The 13,264-nt window shown below is 39.2% G+C and overlaps 1 pseudogene; it reads left to right on the plus strand.

The window, feature by feature from the left end:
- The first annotated feature begins 4,102 nt into the window (after positions 1-4,102).
- Positions 4,103-10,048, plus strand: LOC139625608 (general transcription factor II-I repeat domain-containing protein 2-like; annotated as a pseudogene).
- Positions 10,049-13,264: the final 3,216 nt, after the last annotated feature.

Raw genomic sequence — 13,264 nt, forward strand, 5'->3', positions numbered from 1 at the left:
TTGTAGCCTCCAGGCTCTTGGTCTAAATACAAAATCTTCAGGTTTGTGGCCTGACTGGCACATTATTTAATTTTGTATTCATGAAAACCACATTTCATTAGCAATTAAATGCAAAACAAGCGCCCAAATATTCAAAATCTGCTTGGGCCACAGCCATTTGTGATTTCTTCTTGTTTTCTCAGTTTGTCCTCCGGCAGAAGCAGATCGCATTGAAGAAGTGGCAGTGGCACGTGGTTTGTGGTCCACAGCAGCCAGACCTGGGTAAACAGCTTTGTGTAAGGTGAGAGCATGTAAGCTTCACAGGTTTTGGTGTCACTTTAGGAGAAGGACGAGGAGGAGGAGGGTGATTCGGAGGGTCGGGAACCACTCTGGGTTTCTGGAAGGTGGGAGAACAGTAAGAGAAAGCATCAACTTCAACTTCAGTCTGACTCCTCTGGAGCGTTTCAGTGATATTGTCTCACCTTCTTCTTTTAACAAATCATTTTGCCTTTGTTTATCAAAAGCTATGAACAATACGTTTTTTGAAATGGTTATAGTTCCAAAGAGTCACATTTACTGAAGGAAATACCATTTAGCAGCATTCAGGCCATTAAGCAGTTTTCTTTGTGCACATGAACAATAGAAGGTAAACCACACAGTTGTGCAGAGCTCCATCTTACCGGCACACTCTGCCGTTCATACTGTCCTCTTCTCGCGAACAATGGTCTGTGTTTGCCTTGGTTCAAAGACCCTATTGAAATAACATCAAGACAATGTGCTTAGGTAAAATGCTGCAGGACTTTACTTCTTGTCCAACCTTCAGTCACCATAAGCTCCTGTATTTACCGTATTTACTGTATTTACTCTCATGTTTGTCTTAATTATTCTGTAATCATAAGACTACAAAACATAAAATATATTGCAATGGCCCCATTTCCAGTTTTCTGTCACTTCCTTCTCTGTCCTCTGTTTATTTCCTGCTGCTTCTGGCAGGTAATCAGGTAATTACCATGCAGCCTGCATGTCATTACCTGATTAATGTCTTTGTACACAAATATGCCACCGTACCACTGTATGGTTCTAAGAGTCTAGTAAACAGTAGTGAAACCCAAACCTTAAATGAATCAAGTTGATGTTTGTCCCATGAAACCGTGCAGATGAAAACTATCTTTGAAAGTTCAGAACACTGCCTTGTTTTTTCCCCTGTTCTGTTTCTGCTCACTTTTGGCATTGGTCACATATTTGAGCTTTTACTGAAAATGTAAAATGCATGTATGAACGTACAGGATAATAAATACAGACCATTGCAATTTGCAAGTTCAGCTTAATTTTATGGCTGAAATGAGTCATTACTCAGACACAACTGTTGTGACAACCTGTTGAACTTCTTTTGAAGTGGTTAACCCAGCCATTAGGTGATTTCTGCAGATAAGCAGCCACAGCAGCCGCACACCCTGCTCGAGCAAGAAACACTGAGACTGACAACATAATGAATTTACCCAAAGGCAGCCAATTCTAGAAGGGTAACAATGGTGCCCGAGGGCCTTGCTGCCTTTTGCAGGCTTCATCATTAAATCCTTATTTATTGCATAGTCACATTGACGTTTGATGGATAAGTTCTAGTTAAGTGTTGTCCTGATCCAGTAATCACATGATCACACCTGAGGCATGGGGGATAACTCAAGCACTCCAGTCTGGAAAGGAACAACCCTCCTTAGATACAACCACTTCACCAAGATAAGAGATCATATATACTTCCTTCTTCCTTTGTTCTTTCTTTGTTGTGTCATTTAATATTCAATTTACCTTCATGGCACACAATTTCCTGTTTAGATTTGATTTGATATCACTAATTTTGTTCTCTTTTGCAGAGCATAAACTACACACATTAAAAAGGAAATCCACAAAGAGATGAAAACTAAATAAAAATCTCTGCATTCTTGAACCTTGGATTCCTGGCTTTTCTATGGGTTTCCCTCAAACACAGCAGGCTAGCTGTCCAGCTGTTGTACCTATTGTTTTTGACATTTTCGTGATTGTGACCATGTCCCTTCACAAAGGCTAGAGCTTGGCAGGCGCAGAGGAGAGAAGCTTAATTTGGAGTTTTGCACATGCGCATTGAGGACAATCCCAGGATCTTTGACTGATGATTAGCTACAGCCAAAGAGTGCTAGGCAAGCTGCTCCTTTGCTTAGCTTCTACTGTGCTGACAACAGGTTTGATATTGCATGCATCATGGGCATTAGCAGACGTGTTTGGAAACTAAACCTGTGCATTGAACCTTAAGAGGCAGCAGTGGTGAAAAAACGAGCAAATTACACAAATTTATCATCATTGTGCAAGATCTACAGTAAGTTTGAGAAGTTTGAGGTGGAATATTTTTAGAGAGGGAGAGCAGCTCCTTTCAGTGCGTAGGTTGTGTGCGTAGCAGGAGAGAAAGAGAAAGAGAGAGAGAGAGAGAGAGAGAGAGAGAGTGTTGAGGCTGGCGACCGGAGCAGAGAGTTAGCTCATTAGTTAGCAGTTAGCAGTGTAATGTTTGTTCACTTTAGGCTGTTTGTCAGTAAATAAAAGCTATGACTCCTCGAGACTGAAGTTCCCACATCTCTGAGCTATAGTTACAGTCCAGATGATGATCCAGGAAGACTGACAACACTGAGGCTGGAAAATACAGGATTATACATTGTCATTGGAGAGTGTCATCGTCAGTTAATGGTAAATACGTTGAAGATTACCATAGAAGTGATTTTTAGACATTTTTTCCCTATAGTACAAATTTGATGAGTTCAGTGTCTGTTAAATACTTAAATTTCTCAAGACAGGAAGGAGAAAGGTGAAGACGTCCACACTGTAAGAAATGACTGTGAAATTTACATAAAAACTATGTAAAATCACTACAGAAAATTATTGTAAACCCAAAAACATAGATTTCTTGTATAAATTACAGTGCACTTTTATAAACTATTGAACAGAATGTTTTTGTTTTATTTACAACAACAACATGTGATTAGAATCAAATTTATTTGTGAAAACTACAAATATTAGTAACAAAAACTGAGAAACACTGTAATACTGATAACAAAACAATTTTGTTAATTTGACATGCAAATATTGTAAAAACTATAGTTTTAGTCAGTTTGTTTTGAAAAATACAAAAAAAGGTAAGTCACTTTACAAGTTTACGCTGTACTTTTAACATGATTGATGAAACAATGCAAACTGAGGTAATAAAAATGTTTTCACGTGAAAAAAAAAAATAATTGTACCTGAGAGGTTCCCTATAGGCCTATTCATATACAAAAATATAGGCTACAACTATAATAATTTGTTTGGAAGATTTTTTGTTTACCTCCTCACCTCGCAGCTATTGATAAATATTATTAATAAAATAATATTAATAATTTAAGCATTTACCACAGGCTAAACAACCTCCTCTAACTGCAGACTTGTACTTCTCTCTCATTGTACACACTGAGTCCGCCTAATTTTGAATTTCAAAGTGCGCAGCTGAAGCTGGTCTCTGATGTGTTCACACTGAGATCGCGCCGCGCGGCTCGTTGCGGCGAGTTTACATTGAAAGTCAATACAAATCGCGCGGCGAGTCCCGCGTCGCCCGGCCAGCCCCGTTGAGCGGCGCGGTGGTCTAAACCAGGCGGCGCGAAATGTTCAACTTGAAACTGTTGAAAATGTTCAACTTTTGCGGTGGATTCGCGCGGTGGCGGTGGCTGGCATGGAGGACCGACTGATCGTGGCTGTTTGCGCTCGACAAACCTACAATATCCGTCTGCCTGACCACAAAAATAAAAACACTTTCAACAGCGGCTTGTTGTTGTAGCCTAGCTCCCAGAACGTATTCCCCGGCTTTTTTTTTTTTTTTTTGCTCGCTACTGTGTTCTTTATTAGGTAGTCTTGTGTGTGTGTGTGTGTGTGTGTGTGTGTGTGTGTGTACCAGAGGGAACTAGCTAGACATTGTCATAGTTTCTCCCTTTTCAAATTCCAGCGGTACCGCTACTGTCTACCGCGGAGTCCGGCGGCAGGTAGACGCGGTGGACGCGGCGAGAGCTGGGCGGCGCGATCTCGGTGTGAACGTAGCAGTGAGGGCGGAAGGAGCGGGAGAAACGGCTGCAGCTGACGTCAGTAACGAGCGACCAGAGCGGCAGCGGCGCTTGCTGGAGAGAACACAGGAGCGGAGCAGAGCGTAATCTTCGGACCACTGTCATTTTAAAAGTTTTCAGGACAAATCTACGATTTTAACGCACGTTTTGTGGAGGGAATAGAAAGTTTGCACGGTAAGCTTCCTCTTTTTTTCGAGAAAAAACGAAAATGGCTGTGAAAGCGCATGATGTAAGCTAACGTTAGCTCTAGTTGATATTTAAGACCATTAGATGCTAGCTAGATCAATTCGTGATAACTTAGTTCAGCTGAAAAACACAGGCACACACTTAAAATCCTAAAAATCATCACTTGCGTCTTTTGTAAAAAGAAATTGGATACATTAAAGGGCTATGTACTACATTGCAGAGTGCATAGGAATGAGCCCCGTTGTCTTTTCAAATGTGCTGGCGCCAACTTGTAGTCAAACATTTACCACTTACTCCATTTTTATCGTGTGCACAATGCACCTGCACCGCAAGCTGCTATAGCTGTTGTTGCGGATTTAAAATGTGCAGTTTCATTATGTGCCAGCCATTTTCACACAGTGAGAGAGCTAGTGTCTCACTTAAATGATCGTATTGGAGAGGGCAGGTCTGTGTCGTGTGTAGTAAGTGGTTGTAAGCACGTATTTACAAAAAAGTCATCATTTACTTCTCACATGTGTAGGAAGCATAAAGTATGCTGCCCTGAAAGTATTAATAACGTGTACAGAGAAACTCGCCCTCAGCCCCCAGATGTCATTACCAGTGCCACTAACATTACAGATGATTCAGAAGACACGCATGAAGCCATGCCAACAACTAGTGCAGCCAGTGATATGCCAGAGAATGATAGTCAGTCTTATCTTAGAAACATGTGCCTCTTTTACCTTAAACTGCAAGGTCAGCTGCTTATTCCTGCCTCTACTATACAAACTATTGTTGAGGAAATGCAAAATGTGCACGAGTTAGGTCAAGACTACACAATAACTAAAGTAAGTTCTTTATTAAAAAATGATATGAGCCTATCAGATGAAGCAGTCGCTAAAATCTGTGACTGCATTAAAGAGTCAGATTTGTTCTCTGCCTGTCATCAGGGACCATTAAGGTCAACATACTCCAGAAATCAGACATTCACAAAAATGTTTAAATACACAGAACCCCAAAAAGTGGCATTGGGGATGGATGAAAACATGACACAAAAATATGCCTACTATATACCAGTATCAGAAACTGTAAAGAACTTTTTACAGTCACATTTAGGGAGGAATGCACGGTCACAACAGTTTGGAGATCCAGATGGAGAGGTTTTGAGGGATTTATATGATGGACAAAATTTTAAATTTCACCAGTTCTTTAATGAAAACCCTGAGAGCCTCAAACTGATTTTGTACCAAGATTCATTTGAAATTGTGAATCCCCTTGGTTCTGCTAAAAAGACACACAAAGTTCTTGCAGTCTATCTTTCATTCGCAAATTTACCCATTCATTTGCGTTCAAATACTGATAATATGTTTTTAGTCTTGTTGTGTATTGAGAGTGACCTTAAGCGTTTTGGAATAGCCAAAGTTTTCTCAGAGTTGTTGGCAGATTCGAAATCCTTGGAGACAGATGGAATAAATGTAGATGGAGAAACAGTAAAAGGTGATATTTACTGCATTGCTGGGGATAACTTGGGTTCTCATTGCCTAGGTGGGTTTACCGAGAATTTCAGCTATTCTCAATATTTTTGCAGGTACTGTGAAATCACAAGAACTGAGTTTGAGGCTGATCCAAATGCCTGTGGTCCTCCATGCACCCCAGAGAGGTATGACATGGCTGTTGCTGATCTCCAGGCTGAAAACCTCCAAAGCGTCAGAGGAATAAAGGTAAACTCTATCTTTAATGCCCTTGAGTCTTTTCACGTTTCCCAGCCTGGTCTCCCGCCTTGCTTAGGTCATGACCCTTTTGAAGGAGTCTTGTCATATGATCTAGCACTGTACCTGAAGAACTTTATAAAAAAGAAAAAATGGTTCACATACTTACTCTTAAACAGGCGCGTCAAACAGTTTAAGTACAAGGGATCCGAAGCACAGACAAAGCCATGTGCTGTGAACCCTGACAAAGCCAAGTTATCAGGGCAAGCCATTCAAAACTGGAACCTTTTGAGATTGCTACCAGTTTTGATTGGTGACAAAGTGCAAAACCATGAGGATGAAGTATGGCAGTTAGCTCTCCAGCTAAAAGACATTGTGGATCTTATTTGTGCTCAGAACATTTCCTTGCCCCAGATAGCATATCTTGACATTTTGATCCAGGAATATTTGGAGTTGAGAAAGATGTTGTTTCCTGAAAATCAACTAAAACCCAAGCACCACTATTTGCGCCATTGTTCAGCACTGTTCTTGAAATTTGGTCCATTGATTAGGTTATGGACGCTTAGCTTTGAGAGCAAGCACAGTTATTTTAAAAGATGTGCCAGACACCTGAAAAACTTCAAAAACATTTGTCAAACTTTGTCAGAGCATCATCAGATGTATCAGGCATATCTTTTAGCTGACAGTCCTGCTATTCCTCAACAAGGTACATGCTGAGTCTGGATCGGAACCTTACCAACACAAACATCTCCTCCTTCATCCCTGCATTGTGCCTCATGTTTGGGAGCTACTACTGTTTTAACATCCACTATCCATCTGAGCTGGCTTCAACTCTGGACTTTCTTCAACGGTGAACAAACATGGCTTGGTCATTTCTCTGACCTGGGAATCTGGGACCTGGAGTCTGGCTCTGAGTTCCTGGCCGTAACCCTTTGGTGAAGGTCCATTCAAATATTGTTCCTCCAGGAACGAAGGTTTTGTAGTTCTGAAACTTAACCAAACGAAATATGCCTTTTACATTCATTACTAAACTCTATCCAATCAAAATCCAAAGTCTGGAAAGGTTTTTTACATGATTCGTTGTTTTTACCCGTTAATATTACTGAGTAGCACCCACCTCAACTTTTCACATTGACCTTCATGGCGTCGCGCAGCTCACACGAACATACATACATACATTTTAGCTCTCAAACTATCAAAGTAATGATGGAAAAAGTACTAACAGTGAGACAAGCAGTCTTCCCAGAGCAAAAGACTCAGATTTTGTGCAAGGAATTACAAGAAGAAAATGCTTAATATGCTTTAATATGCTTTTATTCTACAGGTGCTTTTTCTCGATAAATCCAGAAAAAGGAACCAAAGTAGAGAATAAAAACTCCAAACTCCAAACATCTCCAACTCCTCTCAGTGTGAACCCACGAGTCCTCACCCTGATACAGGACCCCTCCGATCACGAGTGGCGTTGAGCCTAAATATGGACTCTTTCTGTGGACTCTGGCTATTTGTTTGAGAAGAGGTAGGCCTTGGCTTTGTTAAATCCACAATGTGTATTGTGGTAATTAAGGCACAATATGTCAAAGACTTAATGGTGTACTACGTAATTTTTTCTGGCCACCTGCTTGTTTCATGAAGTTGTTCTTTCTTTGCAGGAATGTTGCACAGTATGGTATAAAACTGCACAACTGTGCTGCTTTTATTTTGAAAACCGTTATGTTCACGTTCTTTCCGTATGTGAGCTGTCAGTGAAGGTGAACAGTGATATGTGATGCTAGCCAGGTCACCCTCGAGATGTCAGCTCACACTAAGAAAAGAAAAGTTGATAACGAATGCCGTGTTTTCAATAAGACGTGGACTGCCAAATATTTCTTTACAGAAATTAAAGGTAAAGCTGTGTGCTTAATTTGTGGTACAGAAGTTGCTGTGTTTAAAGATAATAATTTGAATCGCCACTACACGACCAAGCATGAGGATAAATACAGAAATCTGTCTGATGAAGAGCGCGCAAGGGAGTCTGCTGCGTTGCTAGCAAAACTGCAAGCCCAACAAGGACTTTTTACCAAACTTCACACCCCCAGAGATGCAGCCGTCAGGACAAGTTATGTAATTTCTCACAAAATCGCCAGAAAAAGTAAGGCGTTTTCCGCGGAGAGTTTGTTAAGCAGTGCTTATTGGACTCTGTTTCATTGATATGCCCGGAGAAAAAGGGCGCGTTTGAGAACGTGTCACTCTCCCAACGCACTGTAACAGGTGGGTTGAGGACATCGCTGGAAACTTGGAGCTTCAGCTGAAGAACAGAGCAGCCGACTTTGACTGTTTTTCTCTGGCTTTGGATGAGAGCTGCGATGTACGTGACACTGCCCAGCTACTCGTCTTCTTACGTGGGATAACTGCGGACTTTCAAATCACGGAGCAGCCATGCAGTCAATGAAAGGGACAACCACTGGTAATGACTTGTTCACAGAGGTAAATGCATGTTTGGACAAATTAGGACTGAAATGGGAAAAGCTGGCAGGTGTGACAACAGACGGTTGTCCAAATCTGACAGGGAAAAATGTTGGCCTATTAAAGAGAATGCAGGATAAAGTGACAGAAATTAACCCTGTGCAGAAATTGACATTTTTGCATTGTATTATACATCAGGAAGTGTTCTGTAAGACAGTGTTAAAAATGAACCATGTTGTTGATGCTGTAACTAAAATAGTTAACTTCATCAGAGCAAGAGCATTAAATCACAGACAATTTGTTGCACTTCTGGAGGAAAATGAGAACATGGTGTCATAAGCTATCACTGCACTGTCAAGTGGCTCAGCTTGGGCAAAGTACTGAAAAGTGTCTGGGACCTGAGAGACCAGATTCAGGATTTCTGTGTGAAGAAAGGACATGACATCCCAGAGCTTTCAGATGAAGACTGGGTGGCAGACGTCGGATTCGCCGTGGATGTGACTGCACTAATGAACGAACTAAATGTCAAACTGCAGTGCAAGGGCACTTTTGTGCATGAGATGTACAGTGCAGTGAAGGCTTTCATGAGAAAGTTGCAGCTTCTCTCAAGCCAAGTGAAGGACAACATTCTGACCCACTTGCCAACACTAAAGGAAGCCACAAGATCAGCCGATCACCTCCACTAGTACTCAACCATGTTAGAAGCTCTGCACGGAGAGTTTTCAAGGCGATTTCAAGATTTCAAAACTCTTGAGAATGAAATGCACATGGTTTCTTCTCCCTTCAACTGCAATGTGGATAATGCACCAAGTGATGTTCAGATGGAACTCATTGACCTGCAGTCTGACACACTTCTGGCAGAGCACGTCAGGTCAGTCTCACTGCTGGACTTTTACTCCTCCCTCAAAAAGGAGCGCTTTCCACACCTGAGGAGGCATGCTCAGAGGATTCTAGTCCTCTTTGTATCTACATTCGTATGTGAACAGACATTCTCAGTGATGAAGTTCAACAAATCCAAACACAGATCCTCTATCACTGATGACCACCTCTCAGCTGTCCTTCGCATAGCCACCTCAGACATTCAGCCAGATTTCAATGCCCTTGTTCAAGCCCAGAACAGACTGGATTATTCTCACTGAAGAGGTGAAACGAGGTCGAAAACATTGCAAGTTATTGTTTGTTGTATTGTTGTATTTCTGTATTTGACCTCGACACCACAATTTCACATAGCCTAATATAAATAGTTACAGAATAATTTTATTCTCCCAGTTACCAGTACCAGCTATTCAAAATATATAAGTAAGTGCATTTTACAATGGAAAAAAGTTGAGCAGAATTGTTTTATTTACAATATTTACAATTATAATGTTGACAGTTGTCATGTAAGAAGTAATGGTAATAATTCAGTTGCCATAGATTTATTTTATTCTGAAAAGGCCTGGTTAAACTAGTCAGATGCTTTTATTGTGAAGCTAACAGAAAGGAAGTGTCATTGTGTGTTTATACAGGTGACTTGACTGGATTTCGTGTGTTTCACACCTGTAAGATGTTTCAGACCACGTGTCCTCTGTTTTTCGCTCCTCCTGTAACCTGCAGCTGCGTTTCAGTGATTAAATGTTAAGTTTTGAACATACAACAGTTCTCCTCATTATTAAGAAGCTCCAGGTATTCATGAACTGAATGATACACATTATGTAATTAAGTGCATTTTACAATGGAAGACAGTTGAGCAGAATTAAGTTCAAGTTACTGTTGGTGTGGCCCTCTGACACAATTCAGGTTTCTCATGTGGCCCCTTGTAAAAATTAATTGCCCACCCCTGCATTACATGTTCCTTCTTTGCATGTTGTATTAAAAAGAAGAAGAAAAAAAAAGCATCCAATTGTTTAAAACTACTGATGATGGCTGTTAAATAAATGTTCCAAAAGTGGTATTTTCTTCTCCTCTTTTCTCAAGATGTATTTTTGCATGTTTTGGTGTATGCGTAGAAGAAATAATTTTGCAGGTTTATATGTACATTTTACATAATAACTTGATTATTAAAACATAAAAATACAGCATATTATGAATAGATTTTATGTATGATATACAGAACAGTTCCATTTAAAATGCAAAGTTTTACTGTTGTTCTACCAGTTCAAATTAGTTTTTTATTTGATATTTCCCTGTTAATTTTATCATTTATTGATGCACAATAAGCAACTATTACATGTAAAAAATACAGGAAATGGTCTATTTATATGCAACACCGTTATGTGAAATGAACAGATTTTTTTGTAGACTTAACAGTTTTTTAATGTGATTCAGATGTAATTTAATTCACTGTAAATCAATTTACATATTTATCTACTGTGCTGCTGTATTTTTTACAGGAATTCTCTGGTAACCACAGCTGCCAGCGTTTTCCTGTAAAAACAACAGTTTTTTTACAGTGCAATGAGAGATTTGATTTGCTATGAAGAGTACACATAAGAATCAGGAAATGACATGCAATTGTTGCCAGGGACTCTGTCTAATCACAAACAAGAGGTGTTGTCCTGCCTTTTCTGTAATCTGAAATGTAGTTTTGTGAATTGTTGTTGTATTTTCTGAAATGTTGCTTTCTGAATTTTTGTTTTGTGAAATGTTGTTTTGTTTTGTGAAATGTTTTGTTTTCTGAATAGTTTTTTCGTTCTTTGAAATGTTGTAGTCTTTTGACCTACAGGGCCACCGTTATCCTCAGAGGTCTCCTTCTCTACAAAACAAACAGACCTGGTGATTATAACCATTAGAAGAACTGAATAAAGCAGACGTGAGACTACTACTAACCTTTGTTGCAATTGTTTTGATGTCTAATAAACCAGATGTTCAGGAGGTTTTTACTGGCAGCCGAATTATCACCAAAAGTGTCCTTCTCTCCATAACAAACTTAGTAGGTTATTAAAACAGGTAGAAACAACAAATAAAGCAGTTTCACTTAAAAATCAGTGATTTACTGATTCTCTTTGGTTTGGACAAAGGATTTCTCGAAGTGCATAGGAGCTGCTTAACATTTATTCAGCTTTTCCCTCTGTTGATTTAAGACCGAGACATCCAATCACTAAAGTAAATAAACAAATAAAACAAATAAAAAGTTGAACACAACCAAGGTGTAAAAAGTGTATCTTAAAAACTAGATAAATCTGCATAATCTTGAAACTGGATAAAAGTCCATTTTGAGGTTCTGACAGAAAACCACAACGCTGACACAAATTTAAGTAAACAAGTCAAAAAATATATAATATACATCTTGTCATTTTTAGACATTTTAATAAGTTATATATTTAAGTGCAGTACTTGAGTAAATGGAAATCAAAGAGCAGGACCCCCATATTTCATAAGTATTCCAGTTTTTCTATCTAAACTCACAGTATATATGACATTTATTATTCTACAGTTTTTGTATAGTTATTTTTTCTGGAATTTGTTGCCTTTATTTTAATAGTGACAGAGAAGACAGACAAGATGAAGCAAAGGGACTGGGCTGGATTCAAACCTAGCCTAACGTGCAATAAAGACTCAGCCTTAGTAAATGGTACAGTCTACCAGTGAGCTACCAATGTGCCTGTTGGGTTGATTTCCTAGCAAACTGGACATCATGCTAATCAGGCCCTGCAGCATTTGAGCATGTTGAAATACAATGTATGGTAGTATATATAGTATATAGGGTAGCACCCAAAATTTGAGCTTAGAAACCAAAGTTCACCTGTTGCCTTAAACTTAATTTGAAGATAAACTTTGTTTCAATTCAAAAAGTTATTTTGTTCTTGTTGTTTAACTTATAATCATTTGTTCTTTAAAAGAGCCATACAACACATGCATGCTCACACCACAACTGCAGTCTAATGGCATAAAACAGAGCCTAACAGTTTTCATAGGTTTTTTTCTTTTTCCTCCCTTAACTCAGTGGGACACTTGGCAGCATGGCTTTTTATTGTATGGCTTTTTAGCACAAGCATTATTTAATCCCACAAGATATGATGCCAATGACACATCACTGAATGCTTCATGTAGGCTATTAAAAAAAAACTGCCTCTCTGCTCTCATGTGCCAGACGTACATATGTCCTCTGGCTGTTGCAGACGCTGAAGCAAAAAATAGAAAATCAATATGTGGTGGTCAACACTGATATTGTGGCGGGCTGCCACAAATAAATTAATGTATGGAAACAATGTTGAGGAGCCACCATATCTCTGACCTGGAAAAAGAAGAATAATAGCTTGGTATTTTAATATAGGGCAAAGTGTATTAGGCTTTCCAAATGTTAAGGTTCCCTGGTCGTTTTTATCTTGGTTTTTTCCATCTCCTTTTGTTTTGTTTGGTTGTCTGTACTTTGTGTTGGTTTATTGCAGCTGTGTTTTGTATTTTTTCTGCTTTGCAAAAATTTGTTTGATTAAAACATTTCTGACCTTCAACTTTATTTAAACCAACTGTCTTTTCAAGTGGACTAATGATTTAAAATTGTCCCTACTTTATCTTGACTAATAATTGGAAATTTGCCTGATTCCTTCAGCTTCACACTGAATAAACTTACAGCTCACCTGTAGGAAATTTGTTTGAACAGACAAACTTACACGATCTTCGTCACTGTTTTTTTGTTACACTTTTAACAAGTGTCCCACCTAATTCTGATAATAGAGAGGAGAAGGTTGAAAGGATGAAAGCATTTAAAAATTGGAAGATGGAATGCTCCATCAAGCTGGTTATTAATACAACAGATTTAACATCATGCCATCGAAACAATATCCAGGTTACACCAATGTACTGTAGAACAGGCAGAGAGGAAGATGTGAGAGTAGAGAGAGTGAGAGAAGTATAGAAGAACTAAGAGAAGGTAGG

This window comes from Trachinotus anak, unplaced genomic scaffold (genome assembly GCF_046630095.1).
Source record: "Trachinotus anak isolate AG129_WGS33_773 ecotype Australia unplaced genomic scaffold, CSIRO_AGI_Tana_v1 ptg000009l, whole genome shotgun sequence".
In the NCBI taxonomy this organism is placed as follows: Eukaryota; Metazoa; Chordata; class Actinopteri; order Carangiformes; family Carangidae; genus Trachinotus; species Trachinotus anak.